Below are 27,345 nucleotides of genomic sequence, written 5' to 3' on the forward strand. Positions count from 1 at the left end.
TGTTTTCCGGATCGGGATGGCCGACAGCCCTTCTTGTGACAGCTGTGGCTGCCAAATTATCCAAATTAACCAGCTGTGGTAACCAACTTATCCAAATTACTCTTGTTGCAGAAAAGAGCATTACGGTATGTGGCGGGTGTGTCTTACCGTCATCCAACCAAAGAGCTTTTCTTGAAGTATAATGTCCTGTCTGTTTTCTACTTTTTTGATTACAAGATAATCGTAGCTTATAAATAATTCATAAAATATTATGTAAGTATTGTTGTAAACCTTGCAGAATTAAAAGAAAATATCCGAGACCGACAAACCCAACACAAAGAAAAATATCTTGTTTCAGTGCCTTGCACGTATTCATACACTCAATCATTATGCTACACTGTACCAAAACTACTGAATAAGTTGCTTGCAACTGAATTCGATCCAGTATATGAGTCTAATCGCCGAAGTTGTCTTTTTTGCCTTGAAAAACTGTTGTGAACCTAGGGTTTCTTTGTATCTAGAATGTTATCTTGATGTATTCTAATTTTAAGACTTTTTTTAGGATGTGTCTAATTTTCTGTTTATGTGCTTTACTGTGTGTCTTATTTTCATACGGACAAAAGTAATAATATGAAACTCTTCGATGTATAAAATAATGCAAACTGATCTTTCTCCTAGCTGTTGCTCTGCCAATTATTGTAGGGGGCCAGGGCCTTGTCAAGCGGTCTTTCACAGCTTTTAGTCCTGGCCCCTCTCTTTTCGACGAAAAGAAAAATAAACTTGACTTGACTTGACTTGAAGAGACGATCAGTCATCTCCTATGTGAGTGCCCTGTGTTCATGAACGAAATACGTAAGCTGCGTTGTGCTCTGGACCGCCTGGATCCTCGCCCTTTCAGATAGGACAAGGTCCTCGGGCCGCGACCACAACAGTCGACTGCCATCAAGGATTACAAGGCACTGTTTTGTTCTTTTACGAACGACTGCCTTGATTGATAGATTGTGACTGTGTTTCCCGTTCATTCTGTCTTCTCTTTTTAATCTCATTCCCTTCCCCACTGCAGGGCAGCCAACCGGAAGACTTTCTGGTTAACATCCCTGCCTTCACCCTCCTGTCTTTATCTATCCATCTACAATCCATAGCGGGCTTGTCTGCATTAACTTCTTTTCATTGTAGGTAGCGAACCAGTGCGAACTTCCGTTCACCAACCTTATAGCACAGTGCACGCTGCAGGTTGAGGTCCTTACGTCATCTGTGTACACGGTCACCTGAAAAAAAAAACAAGAAACAAGAAAGCAAATATAAGTTTCATCGTGGTCAAACCTGACTTTGCTCTTATGAGCAGTGCGCAGAGTATAATTCGTTAGCAGCGGAACAGAGGCGCCTAAATTAGAGTTATTATGCTTAGGTACTGCCTTTGTTCGAAGATGAGAGCCAAGGGGGTTTGTTCCTAAGGCGTGTTATGGTGCTCGTGATGAATTTTTGTGAGTCGTACCAATCGGAGGGGGCAGGTACACAAATATTCTTACCTTCAAGAGATTTTCAGCAATGGAAATACATTACGAAGCAAAATGTGTGGCTCGGAAGCAAACATCCTGGGCTCCAAATTTGTCACAATGGGTCCACTTCAAGCGTGACGTCGGTAGGAATCCGGTGCAGGTAATCCTGATGAATGACTGTTGTGATCGATTGCTTAAAGCGGTGCTGATGTGAAGTTTTCGGTTTCCGCATTTTTTTCTTGAAAGAAGTCTGCGGCCGAAATGCTCATAAAATTGGTCATAAAAATAAAAACCGCAGTGTGTGGTACTAATAATTAATTACAAAACAATTCTGCACAGGCAGTTCGGTGTTGGCCTTTTCCAGCGCTTTATTGCACTTTATTTCACGGTCAACCGGCTATCTACCACGTATGATATGTATGAACATAGAAATTGACCCTGTGAACATAGAACACGCCCAGCGTCTTGGGCGCTATATATCTAAAACAATCGTTCAAGCAATCACAGGTTTAATTCATATAAAGCCAAGGACACTGCACTTTCGAACGGTCGTAAATTTAAGGAAAACGAATTCAGTGCGAAGAAGACTTTTCCGTCAAAGTTAGGAACCTAGTCGCGGCTGCTAATGCAAATTCTAAATTTGCTTTGACTTACAAGACATTGCATATTGGCCACAGCCACTACGTGTTCAGTGAAACCTCGGAATGAGTAAAAGAGATAGCAAGCACCTCTCCACAATCAGTATAGCAACCACTATTCCGCACCAAGAATGCTCCTTTATTGATATCTCGTTCTCCGCAATATACAATTAAATTCGTAGTTTTCTTCCGGAGCACTAACATGTTTCTAATTTTGTTTTGTCATCAAGCAGTAGACAGCCGATATTAAGCGAAACTTGGCAGAAGAGAGACATCATCGATAACGAGGTGCCGGCTGATCTGCCAAGCTATCAGCTTTCCCGTAAAGGCGGCAAAGACGCAAGAGGTGGGGTGTACTTAATGAGGTGAGCCGAGATTTAGCATGTTCCATTCCACGCCAAACATCACAGACGTTGCACTCGACCTTTTCCAGTTTGTTAAAAAAATGAAGAAAACAGCCTAATGTGCGTAATCAAAGCCTGATATAATTTTTCCGAAAAATAATTTATTCTTGAGGTGAGGGCATATTGAATATTTAGAAAAGGCGAGAAACCGGGCACTGCTCAATAGTTAATAAAAAATTCAAGTTTTTAGAAAACACTTCACAATTTCTTCATTGACATTTGCGCAAATTCTGGCTTTCGATACAATTCAGAGCGTGCTGATTTATTGGGCAGAAATATTTTTAAAAAACGAGAAAACGCGTGAAAATGTAGCAAATTTGTCCGTTTTCCGTTTTAAATATCAACTTTCTCTCGAAAATTGGGAAAAAACAGTTTTGTTTGTCTATATGTCAAGTAGCTATAACAAATTTTCAGGTGAGGAAGCAACGTACATCGAAGTAAAAAAAAGTGCAAAATTTGCAAAAAAGTGCGTTTTGAGCCAAAAACACGTTTATTTCCCCGTGAGGTGGTCCAAGTAAAAGTACAAAGAATATGCGTTTCGTGGAACAGTTGGTTGCCTATTACTTCTTAAATTTTTATATAGGTAATTTTTGTTTAAAGCGAGAAAAGGACATTTGAAGTTACGCTCTCACTCCCCAAGTTGCGTCGTCTCTTAACGCCTCTTCACCGCAGAACACGGCACCTGGCATGGCACGACACTTATGGCCGGATAACTTCATTTGCTGTGGTTCGCTCTCGTGCATTTTCACGGCTAGATCTAAAGTAGATATCGCGTGACAATCGGCGGATGGTATTGCAATAAACGAGATCGTTGTCGCTTTCGAAGTTCGAACAGAGACGCTTTGGTGCGGGGCAGCCAAGAGACGAAAAACAAGGGCATTCAGCGTGCTGCCTCACATGGACCACGTGGAGGGATCACCAGCTGACATGAAAGGCTTATCACAAGTGCTTTATGTATATCAGAATAAAATGGCGGAGAGCGCGCGCCTCGGAGTGCATGGGAAGGTGCGAAGTGCACACCGCTGCGGCGAGTAACGCGAGACGCGCTGGCGGTGAACGCGGCCCGCCCGGGCGTAGTTGCGTCGCTCGCATGAAGGTGCTTCTCCAGCGTAGTGGCTCGTCTACAGTCGTCGCTGGAGTGGTAATGCAGATATTTCACTGAATAATCAAATAAAGCCAAAACATCGGATCGGAAACAACCGGACATGAACCTCTGACGGCCACAAGGGTCAGGTACCACGTGGCGCTGCTGCGTCGCGGATTGTTTCAACACCGGAACATTCTGGTCATCTCCAGATCGGCGTCTCACAAGCTCTTATGCTGGTGCTTACGTATGTAATGGCGCTGACAAGAATGACTGACTGCGATACAATCACAGCGAACAACTAGCTCACTTCGGCATGTGCCGCCCCGGCAGCGTTAGGAAAATGTTTTCCCACGAATACCTGTTCAATTACTGAAAGTTCCCACGCTCGCCTGCAGTGCAAACCTCACTTGAGAACAAGAACTCTATATTTCGTCTGGCCACAGTCTCGGCAGTGTCGTGCTCTGCGGTGAAGAGACGTTAACAGACGACGCAACTTGAGGCGTGAGAGCTGAACTTCAAAAATTCTTTTCTCCTTTTAAACAAACATTGCCTGGAAAAAAATTCCAGAAGTGAAAGACAATAACCCGTTATACGTAACCCCCTATTGTTTATGTCTTTACTTGGTCCACCTCAGGGTGAAATTAACGACTGTTTTTGGCTCAAAACGCACTTTTTGCAATTTTAGTAATTTTGTTACATCGATGTAGGCAGTGTCCTCACCTGTAACATTTCTTATAGCTACTTGACATGTAGAAAAACAAGACGAGTATTTCCGGGTTTCCTAGAGCAAGTTGATATTTAAAACAAGAAACGATAAATATGATACATTTTCTTACTTTTCTTTGATTTTAAAAATATTTATGCCGTATAAAGCTCCACACCCTTAATTATAAAGAAAGCCATATTCTGTGCAAATGTCAATGAAACAAATTGTGAAGTGGTTTCTAAAACTTTTGTTAATATTAAATATTAAGCAGCGCCTGCTTTCTCGCCTTTCCTAAATATTCAAACCGCCCTCATCTCACGAATAAACTTTTTCGGCAAAAATATTTAAAGGTTCGATTGCGCACGTTAGGCTACGTTTTCATCAATTTTTTTGAACAAATTGGAGATTGTAGAGCGCAACGTCTGGGACATTTGGCGTGTAATTACCCTGTTATATGATTCCACTTACCTCGACATGTGGCTGAAATGCCAAGCTAAACCGAACGCTTTTCATCGGCGTTGGTTAGAGGCCAACACAAAAAGTCATTATTTTTTCCAGCAGCTTAATTTGTACTAAGTCAAATGATGGCAAAGCATCCTAACTGACAAATCTTCCTCTTAAACTATTTTAGCTTTCCGAACATTAATTAGCATAATCAGGCAACGCCCACAACTAACAATGACGAATCAAGGGAATTCTTAGATTTTTCCAAAATCTCAGCATCAGTTAAGTTCTACTGGAACCTGTTCGCATTACACAAAATTGTGCAGATACTTTAGAAACCTTATAGACAATTTACCGAGACAGCGTTCAGCCCCTTACATACCTGCATGAAATGAGACACCACTAAGTAAACCACCGTGATAACGTCCTCACGCCAATCCGGCCTCCAAAGCACAATAAAACTATAGGTCTTTAGGACAAGGCGTACTATGACATAATCAATAACGAAATAAATGCGTTTTTTCAAAGTATTACGTCAAGGTTTCTTTCCCAAAGTATTTACGATAATTGGTTATAATTTAAAAAATAAACAAATTCTAACCCACGGCTTAATTCCCGAATTCATTTTTCGCAGTAGTTCGCAGATGTCTTTGTTTATTAAAACAGTGAAACGCTTGGAAAATAAAAAAAAACGTTTTTACAGATGAACTGTGTTTTATAGAACGCGTAGCGCAGGAGCAAAATACCATGACAGAAAAATAATATCCCTCCGCTATTCATAACGTCCAGTATAACTTTTTCCACTCGGATATACCCAATATGCTCACCAATCATTCCAGCAGAAAATTCTCGCTAAGATAAACCTCAGGGACGAATCTGGGGCAGGTATCTCTGAGGTAGAGTGTTCAATAATGTTTGATATCGCCTTCTCGTCTGTCTTTACGAAACAAAAACACCCCCACCACCACCTACACCACCTTTTAAGCTAGGTTGTGTTCTGCCACCAAGCGCATTCTCGTCGTCCGGGATTTCGTCTCTAACTGAAACCATGAAACTTTGCTTTCATGCGGCATTGACCATAAAAACTCGAAACTTCTGAAGAATTCCTGGGATATTTTTACGAAATATTTTCTTTTGCTTTTTTCACGATCACTTTGATTAGGACAACTCCCAGACGACTGCGATAGCGGTAAGGCCGTTCCAATCTTTAAACCGGGTAAAGAAGAATCACCACTTAATTAACGCCACATCTCCCTTATTAGCGTGCCCTGCCAAATCATTGAACACGTTATCTAAACAAATGTCTTGAGTTTTTTGCAGCCTCAACTGTTTTCCGCCTACGCAACATGGCTTTCTATAAGGTTACTCATGTGAAACGCAGCTTGACGTCCATGTTCACGATGTGCGTGCTCATCTTGGCTCTAACCCACAGAGCGGCACCATTTTTCTACATCGCGTGAAAGCGTTCGACAAGGTTTCACATAATCGCTTACTTTAGAAGCTTTGGTACTTGAACCTGCCCTCCGATGTCTTAAAAAGAACAAAAGAATTATTTACGAACAGTGTGTCAATGTTAACAACTGCAGTTCCAATTCTATTCCAGTAATATCAGGCGTCCCTCAATGGATCTGTTCTCGGTCGGCTTTACTCTGAATTTATATTAACGACATACCAACCAAAATATTGCCAGCAACCAACGTTTCAAAAAACAGAGCAGCACAGCCGCTTACTGGGCGTGGATCGCCGAACAGCTGTGCTCATTCAGCCACATGGTGGCACCGGCAGAGTGTCAGCAGTGTGGCTTTGCCCTTTTAATGAAATTTCAGCGGAAACCAGTCGTTTGCCGCACGTTGGTGAGGTCGTCGCATTGGGCCGTCGCCTCTCGGGCCGTCACCGCTCAGGCCGTCGCGTCAAATGTTCGGGTGGAGCCTCTTGACTCTGATGTAGGGCTGGCCTTAACCTCTGAGGACGCCGTCTTCACTTCTCCCGGTGAAGGAACGTGCCCATGGACTCACCAAAGGATGACAGTTGACTGGGCGAAGCAACGCACCGTGGAGATGGCTATCGGCTTTGGCGTTGCTGCGATGTCGGGGGCAGCACGTGAGCGTCCAGGTATTCCTCATGTTCCTGCGGTCTTTCACCATAGCGTGGTCGAGGCGCGTCGAGTTCGAATACTCTCAGACCCGTCCTCCGTTACGGGAAATTTCGAATATGCCCGGGCTTCCCGCAGTGGTTACAGAACGGCCAATTGATGGGCGTGCGCCGCACGTTCACTTTCCTGTAAGCAGGAAGCAGGTCCTGCTGCTGCCCGTCGACGGACCCAGGTAACGGTGGGGTGGTCAGGCAAGAGGGCGGAACGCTTGTGGCGCTGGGGCAGGTCGGCGTAGGGAATATCTGAAAGCATTACGTATGGCTTTGGTAGTGGCACTGGTGGTGGCTGAACCGCACTGGATTTCATCACGGACGACGTCCCTTGTAGAAGCAGTGCTTGCCGACGGAGCATACAAACGGAGGTTTCTTAGTTCTTCGAGAATAACGCTCCGCACAAGCTCCAGTAGGGCCTCCTGCCCGGAGGCGGGCACGGGCGCGCAGCATTGAGTGGCCGCTACATTTGCCTGACGGCCGTGCTGTGCACTCCGTTCCTGCAACGCACGTTCCATACTCGTGGCTTGGGAAAGGTGGCAACGGTTGTTGGCGGGTTGCGAATAAGGCCAGTAAACAGCTGTAACGGCCTCACGTATTACGCAGATAAACACGGGACTTAGAGGCAAGGAGATACGTTAGGCTCAGTTGGAAAAAAAACAGGTGTAATTAAAAATTACATTTTATAGAGTACAGAATGTGGAAGCTGGGGTGCCCACTCTTATATGCCGCTGCGTCGGCGCCGGAGTCTTCGTCAGGAGGGAGGCAGGCACTGCGGATTTGACCCTATTCGTTCGCTGCGGCTCATCTTCTCTCCGATGGCTTGGGCACTCGGGACGCCAGAGGACCGATACCCAGCGGTGTAGTCTCGGGCCTTGCTTGTCACTCCAATAACTATCTTTCTTCGTTTTTTGCCGTCCATTTGGGTGATCCTTCTTTCCATGCTGGAACTTCTTCCTTTCCTTCCTATGAATATCAGGGCCTGCGGCATTTCCCGTCTTGCCTGGACCCCCCGGCGGCTTGAGTCTTTCGCCTTCCTGCCGGCGCCCCTATCACTCTTGCGGGATGCCCTTGACCAGTTGAATGATTGTCGCCGTGCGAATAAAATGGCGGCCAGGCTGTCAGCATTCAGACAGCTAACGAGCAACGAGCATTGACACCCGACTAATCCTGGGCTTCACAATGTCTTGTCAAGTGCCTCCAGGGTCTCACAAAGGGAAGATGGTGCCGTAGATAGCGGCCATCTGGAGACATACAGAGCACTCTAACACAACTGGTCTTTCACCCCACGCATGCGGTGTCATACCTTCGTTGCCTCAGGAACGGCAAGGATTTGCCCGACTGAAGTTTCGTGTCATGTCCTCTGTGAGCATGGCCACGCTCTCGTTTGACTGTTGTGACCCAGAGCGAAGGGCGATTTCAGGATTTTGCTTTCGCTAGTTCGAGCTGAATACGGACCGCAATTCACGGCGGATAGTTGCTCAGTTGAAGAAAGACGCCTCATGGTTCTCAAACCACGTCTTCGCCGAGTGTTGCGGGGCGAAATACACGCTCATCAGCTTTCGCTAATCGTCCCATTAGATGAATGCATCGAAACGGCAAAAACTGGCCAGCCAACCTTCTACATCCTAGCCTGCAGCCGTGGAAGGATGGCGGCGACCGAGGTGCGAGGACGATCAGCGGGGCATTGTCGGAGCACTGACATGCATGGCTGCCCGGGGTGGACGAAATGTCCCGCATCAACGTTGTCAGTGGCTCAAACCCGTGTTGCAGGCCTCGCAGGTGACGGCTCGCTGTGTGGACGAGTGCGGCGTCCGCGCGTCGGGGACCAGCGTCAAAGATATCGTCATGGTCAGTGTACATAAGATGTTTCCTAGAACCTCCATCAAATTTCACTGACAAACATAGAAAGCAGGGCAGCACAACCGTTTCTGAAAGAAGATCGCTGAACAGCCGCACTCCTTCGAGGCGAAGGCGCTCGGCCACAAAATAAGATATTAGGTTCTGCCACATGGTGGCTCTGGCAGAGTGGCAGCAGTGTGGCAATATGTTCTAATATACTAATGTTCGCCGACGAATGTGTTGTGTGTCTCTGAGTTTACTGACGTCATCGACAAAGCATCACTTCAAGACGACATTAACCGCTATCAGAAATGGTGTGCCGATTGGTTAATGAGACTGAACCCTCATAGATGTAAGCGCCTGTCTCTCCACCGCCGCTGTAGCCTACTTCATTTCCCTTACGTAATCGCTAACGTCATTGCGCAGTTAGTTTAATCATATAAATACATAGACATCACCCTATGTAACGACTTGTCATAGGGTTTAAACGCAACTACTATATTTTTGGCTGTAATAAAACGCTTTTATTTTTAAGATGTCATCGCCGTTAAGCTCCTCAACCTGTAAAATTTTTATCTTACGAATATTTTCCCCGATCAAAATTAGAATATGCATCACCGATTTGGAACCCGCCTCATGGGAACCTTATCAGTGCACTTGGATCGGTTCAAAACAGAACGGCGAGATTCATCCTTTCTTTATGTTCTTCATAATCTTAGTTCGTAGCTGTAATGCGTGCGTTTGCTTATTTGATCAATTTTTTCATAGCTCACTTACCTGTCTTCTCTAGCTTGCCCCGCCAGCCCGCATATCTTATCGCGCTCGTCGTCTTTTCTAAATTTCCCGACTTTTGCTGCTTCATTTTTCCCGGGCTGCTGCAGATTGGAGCAGCCTATCCAGGGGCATCACAGTCAACCCGTTCTCATTAAACTTCGCCGAAATCGTCACCAGTCATCTTACACGATCTTAAATATTTGCTCCTTATCCTATTTCCACCCAACCATGTAACATCCCTCACCGGGTCTGTAAGGTATTAAAATAAAATAAAATAAAAAATTAGGTTAAATTATGTTCTGCTGAACTCCTGCAACTAAAGCTTTCTAGAAGGCATGTCTGTACGCCCCAGAAACAAATAATATTGTTTATTTGCGTAGAAAATTCTGTGTCTCACCACCCCTCTAAGGCTTAACCTGATATGCCGCAAAAAGTTAGCCCGAATTCTTCTGCAGTCAAAACGTTGACTCCTTATCTAGCTTGAGGCGAAGTTTCATCGGTGTCACAGAAAAAGAGCTTCCACTCTAGCGAAAACAATCCGCGTCTTTAGCACAAAGTAAGAAACTAGGTTTTTCAAATTCATTCAACTCTGATGGCTGATATTATAGTGTTTAAGTCTACGCAGATATGCCCGGCAGTGTCCGGCCACCTGAATATTCTCGGAGCTGTTAAAGATTTTCAGCGTCATTGCGTTGTTAATGTATTACAGGGCACTGCACGTAAGCCTCAGATAATTTCTGAGGGCCGGCTTATAATGAACAAATAAACTGAGTCCGATCCAATTGAGAAAATAAGCGTTAAAAAAGCAGCGCTGTCTTCGGGCGCTCAACTTACATTGAAAATGTCCACCTTCTCCGCGGGCCGCCAAGAGACGAATGTTCTCAAACAGTCAAAAGCGTAGGCCCATACCTGGTAAGGATCTGGAATGAGTGCAACCATGTCGCTGGGGCTATAGACAATAGTGCTCCCCGGCGAAGCGAGTAATAAACTGGTCAGAGCAAGGCGGTTCATACTCTCATCAATTTCTTCATACTGAGAAAACACTCAAGCAATGGCTCTTACCTTTCTTGGCGCCAGTATAAATTTATGCCCGTGTTCTTTTGCAGGGATTAGACTGAAAAAGCAGGTTCTGTTTAGAAGATGAGGTACACGTTGTGGAATATAAGCTGGAATAAATCTTAGTTGAAGTTAGCCTGCCCACACGACCAATATTATTAACCCTAGGCAGTTCTAAGGGAGGCATGCTTTTTCGGGCCTTAGGCTATCAGGTGTCTAAAAAGATGTTGTACAGCAAACGTCATCTTTGTGAACAATTTTTAAGGCATATTGAAAGAAACACAAGCAAGTTCTGTATACATTTAAATCGCTTGCAGCAGCAGGATCAGACTGAGCCAACGCGGTGCGTCGTGGCAGAAGTAAGTGAAGATTAATTTTTGAGAATGTCGTATTAATGACGCATAATTTGCGCCTCGAAATTTCAAATTTCAAATTCACTTCTCAAGGATGCAAAAACGTTTGAATAATTCCTGAGTAATAAAAATAAACTGGACCTGACGCTTCCTTTGGCCGAATACACCCTATTAACACTCTAATGTAAAGGTAATGAAGTTTCATAAAGGTTAATGAAGTTTCAGGAGCTCTTCACTATTGGTCTCTGTGCAGCAGGACTATGAAACGCTGGGGGATTTATTAGAAATTCTGCACACTAAAATTAATCTGACTAATTATCAGTGAATTCAGAACAGCTTTAGAATAAAGAAATCTAGAGATTGTGGTCCCTAAGAAATAGCGTGCCTCCACGAATCCGACGCGTGTACCTGTCTCATTTAGAATAGAGGTTTTCTCTACGCACGGTGTGAGGCTTGGGTCCGTTTTCTCCAGAGCCATTACGGCAAATAGGGGATGTGTAAAAGAAACAAACATCACATAAAAAATGACTGATATTTGTGGTTATTTATCTTATCTCCAGTATAGTAAACCCCTCTTAGGTCTTGTCTCGGTTCCTACCTAACGCAGGGTACGGCAAACAGTATGAAATTTTAGCACCTTCAACGGCTAACAATTTGTAGCGGAAATACCTTAAAACAAGATTAAACATTCGCGCCCTTTCATTTATCAGGAAGGCAACAACTCGTGCCTTAAGCCAGCGGTTTCCCTTCGATGTACATCGCCAATGTGCTTTTAACGCAGGGCGGCTTCGGCGCACCCCGTGGACCTCGGGGACAACGTAAACCTAAGACGCAAGGCATGCCTTGGTTTCTGGACATGCGCGTTACAACCAGGCCAATTTCTTGGCGGGTCCAGAGCCTTGGTGCCGCATATTACAAAACTCTCTGATGTCTAAGCATGAGCAAAACCCATGAAAATAGGGTGGTATGCGCAGCAGAGAATGCTTCTGCTGCCAAAGCAGGTGTTTTTAAAATCCGCCGCCTAGCAGCGCCCCACCAGTAGTCACTGACATGACCTTTCCTGCTTGTCTAAGATGAAATGTCTTGAAGCTTTCACCGGAGTCCCTAACCTGGGGTCACATTTTGAGCCAATTCAATTTCGGATGCATTCATTGCGCATTGTTTTTTGCGACTTCATATAGGGATTGACCGCTCAAGAAGGAATCCTAATGTAAAAGCTTGATATATCAAATATGAAGAAAGCAAGAAAATGAATAGAGAAAATAAACTGAAAACGAATATAAAACGAAAAGTGACCGAAAGGTATTGTACACATCCTTTACAGATTCACAGAAACGTTTAGAAAACGGTTGGTCATAAAAATATTGGCTACGTGCTTCTATCTTTAATGCTCTGTAACTTCCTAGCCTTAAGGTCTTTCCGAAGTACAATGCGGTAAAGGTTGCCCTACTTATTTGGCAAAGTAGATTGTTGCTGGCATAATGTAAACATTAAGGCAAATGCAGAAGCAAACAATGTGTTGGCCGTTTTTTCGCTTAGCCAACGAGCTGTAGCGCTAGCGCACTTATTTTTTTGCTGGCTGTTTTTATTCATCAGACTATCTGATAAGCAGGACACTTTGTGGTCTAGTTGAAAGGACATTTCCTTGTGCAAAAGTTTAGGGCAAATTTCCTTGCGCTAAAAGGTTACAAAGCTGGCAGGAGAAAGCAAACAACTTTAGAAGGAAACATAAAATATGAGGTTTCGAATTGTGTCCTGAGTATGAAAGGACGCAGGAAACGTTGCTATGATGTGACCGATATAAAACAAAGCCGACATCAGTGTACGAAAGGAAAAGAAAGGTCGCTCACTAACCCCACTACGTCATCGAATATCAAAAGTGCCCACTAAACGTTGGATCCTCCGCTCCCTACCAAGCACACATGCGAGGTTACACAACGTTAAGCTCAATAAGTGCACCGAAGCCGTGCGCGCCTTCAGCGGAGCAATTTCGTTTTGCTTAGCGCTAAAGACAGACCACTGACGTCCTCGCCGTCTTCCCCATTGCATGTAGTAGACTGCGATACATCATCATTTCGTACGGCAGTTAGATTCTTGAAGATCCGTGGTTTCTTCGAGAAGCGGCGATCACCTGTGCTTTCTTCAATGTCAAGTTACCTGACTAGTGCAACAGCGAGCATTTATTGGTGCCTACATTAGTTGCTCATTCAACATCGAATCGTGAATTCTGTGTAGCTCTTGAGGCAGGAAAGCAAGACCGCACTACGTTACGTAGTCAGTAACTTTCATACTGACGTGATTTTAGATGGGTAACTTAATTTTATCCTTTCCACTTTCTTCACACACTTATTGGCGCCTTTGAGCTTGGCTAGAGCGGAAATGAACCTTAAACACCGCGCCTGTTTCGATTTTATTGGCGCCATGTGATGATTCATTGTTGCAAAAAATCACAACAGCGTGGCGGTTGTACAACTGAATTAATTTACTTTTCTTCGGTTCTTCAGCATCTGCATGATTTAAGTTTCTTATACTAGGCCAGAACCTTCCGAAGTCGCCTTTGTTTCTTAATGTTTGCTTGCTTGCGCCTGGTGTGTTATGTCTCATCATTTTTGATATCTTGTTTTCACCGTGCTTTTTGTGAACATTAGGGGGAAAAAATTACAGACACCGCAGTTACACTACTACCAAATCGTGCGCGTCTCGATAAGGCAACCCAAATATATTGTTACGAAGGCGCGTGACAACATATTACGATGACGCAGGTTTCTGGAATATGGGCATGGGGCCCTGCTCTTAGCGTACCGAGCTGGGTTACACTTCAAATGTTTCTCATGGATATTTGGTTGAACATGCCTTAGCAGCAGAAATGAGGGAAAGTTTATTTCACGAACCTTTAAGTAGTACTTTTCGGCGGTCTTCTAGAAGTTTATGACTTAACGAGTTTTGTAACAAGCTTGATAAGAAATTTCGGCTGGCTGCAAACATCTTGTCGAGAAGTACTCTTTCTGATATTGCCTGCCATTCATAATGCTTTTCTTCTGGGTAATAATTTCATTAGATACCAACGTAATTTCTGAGGCAAAATACTCATTAACTATTATTAGGAGGGCAGCAGGCTCCCAAAACTCACGATTTACTAAAGTTCTTTTCTCTGTTGGTTGGGGTCTCTGCTAAAATACACGTCGTGGACAGACTGAGCTCTAACACTGCCCGTTCACAACGCACAAAAGCATTGTCTTACCAAGTGGCTCGCTGACATCCACCTAAACTTCGGGGCCCCTAAGGGTGCGGCCCGAACCGTCAGCACCAACGGCACTCACAGAGATGTGGTAGTTCATGCCTCCCCGCAGCGGTAGAGTGACGTTCGCTGCGATCTCTGTCGCCATCTGTTCGGAAGTCCGTGCAATTTCCACCTCACCTCGTGGCCCGTCGCGCTTGCTGCATGCCACGCACCGCACATGGAATCCGACTGGGTCACTGTTCCATGCCCACGGCTCGAAGATATTGAGAACCACATTGCCCTGCTGCGTTGAAAGTACAGATTCCAGGCTGGGCATATACGGCTCTGCAGACCAACGTCGCCAGACACCAGCAGTCGGCCATTTTCTGCTGAGTACCGAGCTTCAAAATTCTGCGGAACAAAAGCAGCGGAGCTTTACATTGGCACTGCGGCAGCTGTAATTTTTGTGACATGCTAAGTATTGTTAGAGGGAGGATGAAAAGCCACCCTTCGCGTCTTATTATTCGAGGAATCATCATCATCTTTATCACCACCCTTAGCGAAAATAGTCTGTGCATAGAATGCATTTCGAACACTTTTATTCATTTCTTATTAATTTTGCATTTTTGTCCCTATACTTAAATTGCAGCACAAATGCTTTCTGTGTATGCTAGGAATATTATTTTGAACATTCTTAGAATTGCATGAAATGTGCATTTTTGTTCGCTTGGTATATTTATTGTACATAAAAATGTACATTCAATAGATTCAAAATATACTAAAATATATATTAAATACAATTAAAATACACTAAATGTACACATCAAATACATTAGTTTACACAACTAATATAGAATAACACATTAAACATACATAAACTTCTGCTCGGCTTCAAAAAGATGTACCGGTCGGATTCACCGGATAATACAGAAGTAATGACTGAACTGGCTATAAGCATCAGGAGACAGACAAGACCAAAGAAAACGCGTTGTCATCAAGAAGTCTATGACAATGAAAAGCCACGTAACGGGGCCTGAAGGGGAATTATGTCGCCACACAAGAAAATGCCGATGGAAAGTGACGTCAGCAAACAGGAATTGTTCCAACAAGCGTAATACTTAATTGGCTTGTCTTTTATATATATATATATATATATATATATATATATATATATATATATATATATATATATATATATATATATATATATATATATATATATATATATATATATATATATATATATATATTAGCAGACAAGGCAAAGTAAGTGAGGGGCTCGTTTGACAACATATTAAGGAAGCCAACAGTCACCGAAATCAAGGTGCATAGGGGAATGTTTCTTTTTTTTTAATATATAGTGCCAATAAATTATTTTTTAAAAAAAAATTTACTTATAAGGCAGCAGAAAAAACAACCATGCCGCCGGTGGGATGCGAACCCACGACCTCCGAATATCGCCTCCGGTGCTCTTACCAACTGAGCTAAGGCGACGGCTGTCCAATCTCCTGCTTTCGTGGGTAATTATGTTTTGCTTGTAAGCGAATCTTGAGATTGCTCACCAGTGCCACCCTCGTCCATATATATATATATATATATATATATATATATATATATATATATATATATATATATATATATATATATATATATATATATATATATATATATATACCCCACCCCCGAGAGTAGAAACATTTTGCGCAAAGACTGTGGGCTCCCAAATTGTCGCACAAGTGTCGGAGTGGTCACTTTCAAATCTGCGGTCTATCTATAACCGAACTGTTAGTCGTAACTTGCGCCAGGCAATGGTCAGGTGTCGCACTGTCAACCAACAAATACATGGACGTCTGAGGGAGCCGGTCGGCCTTACCATTCTGGGTACTTTTCGCTGGCATGTTCGGGCCCAGAGGTGCGCACGGAGCTCTTGCCGGTATAATGCTATCACGCTGTCCACATGTAGTTTAAATAAGTGGTGATTGCCTTCCTGCTAGAAGTTACCATAAACGAATGGAAGACAGAAAAGGGAGAGCTTTCACTGTTCCAGGAAACGTGATTTTGAGCACTAGGTTGTTCCACGACAGCTTGAAGTATGCTGCAAATATGCCAACGTAGACTACCCAACTGTTAGAATTGAAATATACTTTGGACGAATTAATTTCGCATTTCCGAAAGCACACTTTAAATACATTGCCAACATGCAAATGCGATTTCACGAAAGGAGACTTGAAACAGCAGGTTGTTCAACGGCAGCTTGCAGTGTGCGGAAAACATATTTACGCGGACAGCTCATTCGTTAGAACTAACGTATACATTGGACGAATTAATTTCGAAATTTAGAAAGCGCACTTTAAATACATTTCCAACATGTCATTTCCCGAAACGCAATTCCGAGCACCAGGTTGTTGAACGCCAGCTTCCAGTGTGCTGAAAATATGTTTACGCGGACACCTCATTCGTTAAAATTGATGTATGCTTTGTATGAATTAATTTCGTTATCTACGAACGCCCACTTTAAATACACTGCCAACATGTCATTTCCCGAAACGCGATTTCAAGCACTACGTGTTCAACGGGAGCTTAAAGTGTGCTGCAAACACGCTTACGAGGGCAGCTCATTCGTAAGAATTGAAGCTTACTTTGGACGAATTAATGTCGTTTTTGCGAAAGTGCATTTTCAATACATTGGCAATATGCAATGGCCATTTCCGGAAACGCCATTTCGAGCACTGTGTTTTCTACGGTAGCCAAAAGTGTGCTTCTAATATATGTAAAAAGACTGCACGTTTTTTAAAATTGACGTATACTTCAGACGAATTAATTTCACATTTACGAAAGTACCCTTTTATTACACTGAGAAGATACTAAAACCGCATACACATTTTTTCACGTTTTTGAAACATGCTCGAAATATGCTTTAAATGACGTATTGTTGAAAAATTTTAAGCATATATTTCGAATATCAAGGAAGCACAGAATTTCAAGAACCTACTTTCGGCTCATTTTTAGTGCATTCAAGAAAAAAATATTTTTAAAATACAATATAAATATCCCACCGTATCTTCCAGACGTATTAGTTTTTGTTAAGGGCAGCCTAACTACACCCAATGCAGGACAAAGGCCTCTCATATTAACCGTGTGTTCTTGCAGCTGTGGCGATCTTATCTACGCAGGTTGAGAAATACCATAGGCTGGATAGTAACCGGCGCTCTACGGTTTCCGTTTGACTAAGGAAAAGAGAGTTCGATATGAATTCCTCTATGAACGACCACGAGTCCAGGCTTGGGGGCTGGTTATCGATCAGCAAGTAGTTTTATGAGAAAAGCCGAGCTTAAAAGAAATAATTATGAATAAGAATGACGGTGATTATGACAATGATCTGAAACTACAGCCCACTCTCACCCTTCCAAATTCACAACTCACGTACAACCACTGCCAACAAAGAAGTGCGTCGAAATACACTTGATAGTAACACCCATAACATGGTGCATTCTATGCATGCCTAATGAAACGTGGCACTGATTTCAAGACTGCTCTAGCAGATAAGATGCAACTTTTTTCATGCACGCTATCGAAGCCATTCAACCCAGTGAAACGTACCCATCTTTTGAAAGGTGCTGCATCGCGAGAGTGGCACTTTGAGAGTTAAGCTTTAATAGCAGATCCAGATGCATTTAAAGATAAATGTTGCATGATTACAATCGCTCTGGCTTATTCACCGGAAGCGAGTGTCTGGAAAAAGACAGAAGCCGCTCTTCCAATCTTTTACGCAGCATCAATTTTGCCGTCTACGGTGTAAAACGGCCTGAAGAATACTGTGTACTTGGTCCACGGCTTCATTGAGTCCTTGTGGTATGAGGACTAACTTTTCGATAACATGGCGTAGCAGGAATAGGACGGGGAAGTTCCGGTGAGAAAGTATCCTGCCAGTTTGAGCGATTGGCCGGGCAAGTCACTTGTGACCTCCGACAACAAAAAGTGCGCAGTAGTGCTTGTCACGTTAGCCACCCTGAGAACAGGTTGCTTCTCCAAGAATGGTGGTGGGGCTCGAATAGATTCCTAGTTGTTTGCTTGACGCAGTCGACTACACTTAGGGTGACAGAAGCGCTTAAGAAAAAGCGCAAGTCAACCTGTGCTTACATAGCAAAACGGGAGGGAAACACTGTTTGCGAGCAAACACTTTTTAAGCGCTTTAAGTTTGTGGGCGGTAGGTCGCAGCAATCGCTTCAGGAAGCCTCACCGCATATCTCAGGATTTTCGTCATGAAGACCCCCGTCGGCGTCCGCGCCTGCTGGTACGCTGCATTCAACAGTTCCGTCGCAAACAGACGTAGGAGAAATAGCAGGCTCATAAGAATCCGCATGAGGGCAGGTGAAATCCTTTTCCCGTAGAGGCGAGGCTGTACTGGTGAGAGTAAAAGAACTTGGGTGTACTTTTATTTCCCACCGACCGTACGTAAGGACGGTATGCGAGGAAAAGAAGAAAACGGTGCAACGGTAACAAGTGATCTGTCAAAAGGTTTGGCGCCCCTATGGCAGTACTGTGGTTGAGAAAAGTTCATCGTTAAAATGCGCGGGCGCTGCGATGTTGCTGTTTTTATGTTCACTGTATGCTAATGAAAGTTCTAAGTTAACAGCACCTGACACTCGGGCAGAGATCTACGGCGGTAATTTTGGAGGCGAATATCAATAGATATCGAACCGCGATTAGATAAAAAAAAATAGGCAGTTAAGAAAAATGGGGGAGGGAGAGTTTTTCAACATACCATACATAAATAATGCATGGTAGTTATGGGATGACCCCTTTTAACCATCGCGCCGTAATAGTGGCAGTAAACCACCCACGATCACATACAGTGGACAACAGGATGTCAGAAACCAATAATGTGCAAGCTTACCTATCGGGCTCAGAAGCAGTAGAAAAGCCGCGCACGCTACACGCATCATGCTTCGGTTGAAAACATGTGCGGCGCCCTGCCGATGTATGCGTCCCAATAGCACGCTGGGTCTGCTAGCGTGTCAGCACTAAGACGCACTGAGACCCAAACCACCCTTGGCGGAGGCGGGAGCGTAGATAGCCGAGAAGCTAGCGTGAAAGGTGACACTGCCCACCGCGGTCTGTGAACGCCAAATGAAACCAACATGTGATAAAATTAAGGAGAGCGCTCGCTGCATGCCTGATAAGCCTATGATAGTTTATCGCGAAGCGAAACGGAAAGTTTCGTATTACAACAACACGATACAATGTTTAAACCTGAATGTTGAGGTTATGGTTTGGTTTATGGTTTATGGGGGTTTTACGTCCCAAAGCGACTCCGGCTATGAGAGACGCCGTAGTGAAGGGCTCCGGGAATTTCGACCACCTGGGGTTCTTTAACGTGCACTGACATCGCGCTGTACACTGGCCTCTAGAATTTCGCCTCCATCGATATACGACCGCCGCGGCCGGGATCGAACCCGCGACTTTCGGGCCATCATTCACAGAAAATTACACAATGTTTACTCTACTCGAATCAGTGGGAAAGCACGGATTACCAACCACACAGAAGACGACGATGAGCGGGCGGTGCCGCAGATCCAAGTTGTTTAAGACCACGCTCTGTGATGCACAGCGCGTGACGGTGCAGGTGTTTAACACGAGTCCTGTTTGGCTGCGTTGATTGTCTGCAATCAAAAGAAAAAAAGAACTAAGGCGATAGCCTTGTTGTCTCGAGCAGAAACCGTTGAAGCTGATCTGTTTTCGCCACCGCGAGTTCAACTTCAAGACGTGGATATTGATGTGATTTTATTTTATTTGTTTGTCCTTTCTGATTCTTCTGCTGCATATACATCAGCAAGAGACGATTTTTCTTATCTTTGAACGTCCAGATTAGTGCCTTCGCACTAGCAAGGGCTCCAATTGGTTTATCGCGTACGGCCGCGTAAAAGCGTCGTGGTGGAGAAATTGCCATGAGTAGGAGCAGTCGGCTGTGTAAACAAGTTTTCAGTTCATCTCCGAGAAAATAACGGTGAAAGTCTTAAATTGTGAGCGCCGACTGCAATGCCTAGATAATAATAATAATTGGCTTCTGGGGAAAGGAAATGGCGCAGTATCTGTCTCATATATCGTTGGACACCTGAACCGCGCCGTAAGGGAAGGGATAAAAAGGGAGTGAAAGAAGAAAGGAAGAGAGAGGTGCCGTAGTGGAGGGCTCCGGAATAATTTCGACCACCTGGGGATCTTTAACGTGCGCTGACATCGCACAGCACACGGGCGCCTTAGCGTTTTTGCTCCATAAAAACGCAGACGCCGCGGTCGGGTTCGAAACCGGGAACACCGGATCAGTAGTCGAGCGCCCTAACCACTGAGCCACCGCGGCGGGTATGCCTAGATTGGAGAAATGATATCTGGTTACATTTTGTGCAAACAACCTGGTTTCTTTTCAGCACAAAAATTAAGAAATACTTAAGCCCAGAATTTATCGCAGAGCTTAAGAACGTTCGTACACGTACCCTTAAAGGCGCACCCTTAAGCCGTGTGAGCGCGGAGTACCCTTAAAGTGCCGGACTGGCAACCCAAGATGCAGGCCCTCGATTTCCTGCTAATTACTCGAATTTACTTTTAATCTCAATTCTTTTACTTTATTTACTTATTTTACAGCCGCCGTGGTGTCTCAGTGGTTATGGCGCTCGGCTGCTGACTCGAAAGACGCAGATTCGATCCCGACCGCGGCGGTCGAAATTCGATGGAAGCGAAATTCTAGAGACCCGCGTACTGTGCTTTGTCAGTGAACGTTAAAGAACCCTAGGTAGTCGAAACCTCCGGAGCGCTTCACTACGGCGTCCCTCACACCCTCAGTCGCTTTGGGACGTTTAACTCCAAAACCCCATACTTAATTTATATGCTTCAGTCAGTTTTCCTAACTGGCACTCGCGTGCGGCCTAGCCACCTTTTATACCAACCTACGTTTTACTCACAACGACACCAGCTCCGGGTTTTCCCCAGAATGGCAGCCTTATGCTACCGCGAAATTTACACATTATGGAATTGTGCGGCCACCTCTCGGTGCTTGATAGCAGCATGTAGTCGAACACCGTCTTCCACGATGGCGCCCGGCCTGAACCGTTGCGAACTATGTGCATGGCCATGGGCCAGGGATCTCGGCGTTAGCAAGCGAATAAAGCCCCATTTTTCTGCTCAGCAAAGCGAACATCATGCGGAACCCATTTTACCCAAAGCATGAGATTTCTCGAGTACACTGCATCTAATCTGGCCGGGAGCCCTGTCGTGATAAAATTAGCGTTATTCGAAATGTTTAAAACATCGGGGACTACTTCACATGAAAAATAGTGGGGGCATTATGCAGGTACTCTTTCACTCTTTCAGACCTGTGGTTGGCAGAAAATCTAAAATAATTATCCTCATGAACAGAACCCTGTCTGAGGGAACACGGGTGTGGCACTTTAAAATGAAAAATCGCTTCACTCCTTCGAATTTTACTAGGCATAAAGTGGGTAACCACAAATGAGATCTTGCAATTCCGGTCAACAGATTGTATTTTGGCATATTTCTGCGTTATTAAATTTTCTTTAATGGGAACAATTCTACGTGGCACACACAAAAGCACCCTTTTTGCACGCAGGTGAAGGAACGAACTTTTGTCGCAGCTGGGTTTCGGCTTTGTGCACTGAAGAATATGTCAAATCTCTCTTCTCTATATAGTTGTTTGAAAACAATTAAGGTATTTCGTCATCAACATATTTAAAAATATGCCCTAATATAGGTGCTCACCTATTACCCTGAAGACCTTTTAGGTTTCTTTGATTCAAGCGTGTTAACTACTTCATGGCTGCAGCAGTGAGCATGCTTCAATCGAGTGCTTCAATGCAAGTAAACACCAAGCAAGCTTCAAGAGCGAAAGCAAGGAAAAGAGAAAAAAAGCGCGGCGTCAGGAAGAGCATAAAAAGTCGATATGTATGATTTATTATTACACAGTCCATATTTTAGAAGTTGCGCTGTTTAGTAGCAAGCTGTAGCTATTGTTGGGCTGGCGGGGCTTCCACCAAAATTATTTAGAAAAGAAGGCTTAAGAAAACTCTTATAAACATTAATAGCAGAGCATATGTTTCCTTAATATCTTGCGTGAAAGAGTGCTTGACTGCTTCAAAAATAAAATCCGCACTTCTTCGTTCGAAAACTTGGAATAACTTCGAGATTAATTACTGGGCAGGCGTATCGGCAGCATAGAGGCAATTTGTGGGCGGTAGGAGAAACATCAACAAAAAAGAAGGCAGCGAAAAGTGGGGCAAGCTGCTGGTATTTCACAATCAGGGATAAGGCTCCCGTGCTGCACTCATGCACGTATGTGATATGAGAAAAGTTCAACGATACGTTCGTAAGGGCCGCTCAAAAAGAAAAAGGACAGAATGACTATCCGCAATTAGCTAAAACGAAGTTTCGTAGCATCATGAGGCAGAAAAAACTTATAAAATCACCTGGAATAGAAAATTTGAAGATTTTTATTCCCCCTTCAATGAGCTTAAAGATCTGGTGCTAAGGTCACTAAAAGGCATACTTGAAACCGGCGTTATACTCCACGAGCTAAAAACATCTACCTTAAGGTATGTTTATCAAATCGAAAAAAAAAAGATGACTACGCAACCTACACATTGATAGCAATTGTGTGGCCTTAAGCGCAAATATTGGAAAAACATTCTCCATCTGGGATGCACCCGTTTTACGAAAACTTTATTTATGCATAATTCAGTGCAGTTCGGTTTCAAAAGAAAAACATAAACTCAAAAGGACTCTTGGAAGAATTTTCCGATCACGTTAATAATGTGGCCGAAAATAATCATGTCGCTTAGCTCTTTTGATGCACCTCTACAAGGATTTTGATGCTGTAGGTCATGCCCTAATATTAAGCAAGGTAAATATTGCCGCGAATATTTGTAGCATTCGTTTGTTCATTCTTCACAGCTGCCGGCATGCTGCTTTATCTCTTTGTTTGCAATGCAAGACGCGACCAGGTTTATTTCGATTGGTCGCACCCAGGTGTAGCCGATTCTACGTTGTTCCATAATGTTGTAACGTTCCACGCCGTATCTGAAAAGTTGGCTATCAGCTTTCATTTGAGCTCGGCTGGGAGCGCCTGGCATTCTCTTCGATGACCGCCGAGCACGCTGGTTACTACGCCGCCGCCGAGTCATTCAGTTCTTTGTGAGCGCTAGTCAGCCTAATAAAGAGTTTCGTTTGGAAACCCTTTCGCTCTCTTCCTGCGCGCCGGACTGCCGTCACTACTACATGACATCTGGTGGAGTTTCTGCATCGTGGACCTGCACTGCTGCCGAAGATGAAGGGTCACACTGCATCATCACCGCTCCTTCCTCAAAAGCCGCGAGATGCACCTCTATTCAGTGGTCTACCCGATCAAGACGCCTAGGAATTGTTTGACCAGTTTGAACGTGTGGCGATATCCAACCGATGGGACGGTCAAGCAAAACTATTGTACATCTTCTTAGTACTGAATGGCCCAGATAAAACCTGGTACTAGACTCACGAGGCTTCCCTGCGAATGTGGAACGAATTTAGGAAAGAACTCGTGAAAAGTTTTACAAGCATTGTTCGCAAAGAAAATGCAGCATTACTGCTCGATACGCGCATCCAACTGCTCAATGAGATCGTCCTAGTGTACGTCGAAGAGATGTGCCGTCTGTTACGACGCACTGACCCTCCCACGGCAGAGGAGAAGAAGGTGCGCTTCTTGATGCGAGGTGCCAGAGAAGAAATTTTCGCCAGATTGGTTCGAAACCACCCCAGGATGGTTGCCGAGTTCACAACTGAAGCGCCTACGACCGTAAAGACCCTCGACATCAGGGCACGGCAGTACCACCGGAAGCCATCAAGCTTCCAAATAGGCCATGCGGACACCTCAATGACAACCAATGAAAGCCTAGGGGACATCATCCATGAGATCGTCCGCTAAGAGCTACGGCGACTGCTGCCATCCTCCTTACAGCCGCAAGCAGTGACTCTCATGAACGTGAAACGCGAAAAAATGCTTTAGAGACTTGGCACCCCAACTCCAACGACTACAGAACCTCAAGCTGTCACATACGCCGCCACCCTACGCAATCCTGCGCCTTGACGAGACACCCGAAGCCCTCTTCGACGGGAAGCTCCACAAGAACGACGCCCCCAAAGTTTCCGCACGCCCACTTTACGAGTCACGCAAGGGCTATAGAAAATGCGACGAGTGGAGGGCTGCCGACAACCGCACACTGTCCTTCCATTGCGGCTATGCTCGTCACATAGATCCTCACTGCACGCACAGACGTTCGTCATCGACGCCCCACGAACGCTCCCCGACCAGCGACCACGGGAAACTGACAACCACCTGTGCAGAGGGGAGTTCGTGTCGTCGAGCCGCCTTTATCGCTCCCCATCACCGTCCACCATTCGGTTTGCGTCACCGGGCCGCAGCTACTCAGCGGCTGCTCGCAGAAGTTCCCCCCGCCCCCGAAGGGAAAACTAAAGAAAGCAACCTTTGGAGATGACGTTGCTCACCAGCGAAACGACGGAGATCCTCCACCAACCACGCCGCACGAAGACGCTGTACCCGCTACAAAGACGCTGCACACAAATACATCCTCGACCACGACGTGAACCACCTTCAAAACGACGCTGCCAAACAGAAAAGCTTCGACACCGCCCTACCCAAGATTCAAATACGCGACGAAGCCGTGACCCGACACCGAGGAGGACGTGCAACGCAAGAGCCAGGACATCCAGCTTAGAAGTAACAGTCGACGGCAGGAAAGTTAACGCTGTAGTCGACGCAGGCGCCGATTATTCGGTGATGAATGCAACATTCCTCGCGCAATTGAGGAAAGTCGCGACAACCTGGGTCGACCAACAGATCCGTACCTCCGGAGGCCGCCTCATAACGCCATCGGGGCGATGCACGGAGCGAGTGACTGTCAAGGAACTTACCTATCATGTGACCTTGGTGGTACTGCAGCATTGTTCCCGCGACGTGATGCTTGGCAAAGATTTTCTTAATGAGCATCAGACCATTATAAACCTGCGTTCGAAGCTCATAATTGCTTAGACAGACGAAGCCATCGCTCCAATGAAAGCCGTAAAGTAGTAAGTTGCCTGAGTGTCCTGGATGAACAAATGAGCGTCCCACTCCGATCAAGCTTCATGGGCACCGTAGGTGCCACGGATGCCAGGAACGAGGAACCTCTCATCGAGCGGAACACGGCGTTGCTTCTAGAGCAAGGGATCGGCATCGCAAAAGGCATTGCACATTTCTGCAATGGACGAACTGAAGTGCTGCTGCTGAACTTCAGCGAAGAATACCGGCAAGTTAACAAAGGAACGAAGATTTAGTTCCTCGACGAAATATCCAACGTTCGCGACGCCTTCGCTCTCTCCGATCGAGTCCCAGAACATTAACCTAAGGGAGATCGCAAGCACGTTTTCGAAGTAAACACAGCCCTGCCCCACCACGCAACAGGCAAGATCAGATTCGCAATCTGCTTCGAAGCTACAGCGAGTGGTTCTCGTCATCGCCGAAGTTCCGACAAACGCCGATTGCAAAGCAACGCATTAAACCTTCGAACACACCCGACCTTTCCTCCAGAGCCTCTGTTTTGTGTCGCTGCGAGAAAGCCATGCCACCCAGGACCAAGTGAAATAAATGCTTCGCGGCTGTGTCATTCAGCCATCGAACAGTCCCTGGGCGGCAGCGGTTGTTCTGGTAAAGAAGAAAGGCGAAGAAAGGCAGCGCACTTCTATTCTGTGTTGATTACCGCCACTCAAACAACATAACGAAGGAGGAAGTATACCCCCTCCCCCGCATCGACGACACACAGGACCGGCTGTGCGACCCCAGGTATTCTTCATCGATGGATCTCAAGAGCGGCTACTGACATATTGAGATCGATGAAAGAGATCGTGAGAAGAACCCATTCATCACTCCGGATGGCCTCTTAGAGTTTGAGATGATGGCATTTAGTCTCGTGCCGCACCAGCGGCGATTCAGCGAGTAAAGGATACGATGCCGGCGGGCCTCAAGTGGCAAATTTGTCTAATATATTTAGATGACGTCGTTGTCTTCAACTCTAGCTTTGAAGAGCACCTCAAAAGACTTCGAACAGTACCAGACGCCATCAAGTCGTCTGGCCTAACCTTGAAAGCATACCAGTGCAACTTTGCCTACGAAGAGCTGCTGTTTCTAGGCCACATTGTTAGCAAGGAGGGAGTACGCCCAGACCCGCAGAAAACAGCTGGATAAGAGATCAGTGCGCAGATTTCTCGGACTATGGGCATATTCTCGACAATTTGTGAAAACTTGTCACCGAGCCCCAGACTCAATTGACGAAGGCAGACGTGCCATTTAAATCAAAATCACCGCAAGCAGCAGCCTTCAAGGAAATTCAGAGTCGTTTACAGTCCCCACCAATCCTCACGCATTTGATGAAAACGCCGATAGTGAAGTTCGTACCGACGCAAGCAGCGTGGGCCTAGGCACCGTCCTCGTTCAGAGAAGCGACAGTCTGGAGAAAGCATTCGCATAGAGTAGCCGTTCCCTGTGCAAGGCCACGGTTAAATATTCGACAACTCAGGAGTGCCTTGCCTTCATCTGGGCAACCTCGAAATTCTGCCCTACCTGTACCGACGACCGTTGAGTGTAGTCAGCGGCCACCACGCGCTGTGTTGGCTTGCCAATTTCAAGGACCCCTCCGGCCGCCTTGCTCAATGAAGCCTGCGCCTCCAGGAGTTTGACGTCACCGTCGTTTACAAGTGTGGACGCCGGCACTTATGAGGCCGCCTGCCTGTCACGAGCCCCTGTAGATGCGCCGCCGCAAGACGACGATGAGGACGACTTCCTTGGACCAATTTGCTTCAGCTCATTTTTACAGCAGCAACGCTCGGACTTCGACCTAAAACGCCTCATCCAGTGCTTGGAAGGCAAGGTGTCTTCATCCGCCGCCACGCTCAAGAGAGAACTGCCTTCCTTCTTTGTACAGAATGATGTCCTCGTGAAGAACTTAGCAGCGAACAAAACAGCCTACCCCACTGTTGTACCTGAAAGTCTGCCCAAAGAAGTTATCAGGCACTCAAGTAACACTTGTTGCTGGGCTAGTCGGTGCATAGTTCTATGTACAAACGTTAGCGCAGAATACGAGACATTTACAAGAAATGTGGAGAAGAC

At 45.2% G+C, this 27,345-nt stretch overlaps 1 protein-coding gene across 7 annotated transcripts in view; it reads right to left on the reverse strand.

Moving 5' to 3' along the window:
• The window catches only part of LOC144094128 (uncharacterized), a 150,325-nt gene extending 131,145 nt beyond the window's left edge, over positions 1-19,180 (reverse strand). For 2 of the 7 annotated variants that reach the window (XR_013306416.1, XR_013306417.1), the window contains exons 1-5: positions 19,042-19,180; positions 18,385-18,548; positions 14,166-14,555; positions 10,350-10,435; positions 1,189-1,247 (exon numbers count right to left, since the gene is read on the reverse strand). The gene's annotated coding sequence lies outside the window, so the exon portion shown is untranslated. Of the gene's footprint in view, positions 1-1,188; positions 1,248-10,349; positions 14,556-18,384; positions 18,549-19,041 lie in introns of all 7 variants that reach the window. The other 5 variants (XR_013306421.1, XM_077628047.1, XR_013306420.1 and 2 more) reach the window with 4 other exon arrangements.
• Positions 19,181-27,345: the final 8,165 nt, after the last annotated feature.

This window comes from Amblyomma americanum, chromosome 6 (assembly GCF_052857255.1).
Source record: "Amblyomma americanum isolate KBUSLIRL-KWMA chromosome 6, ASM5285725v1, whole genome shotgun sequence".
Lineage (NCBI taxonomy): Eukaryota > Metazoa > Arthropoda > Arachnida > Ixodida > Ixodidae > Amblyomma > Amblyomma americanum.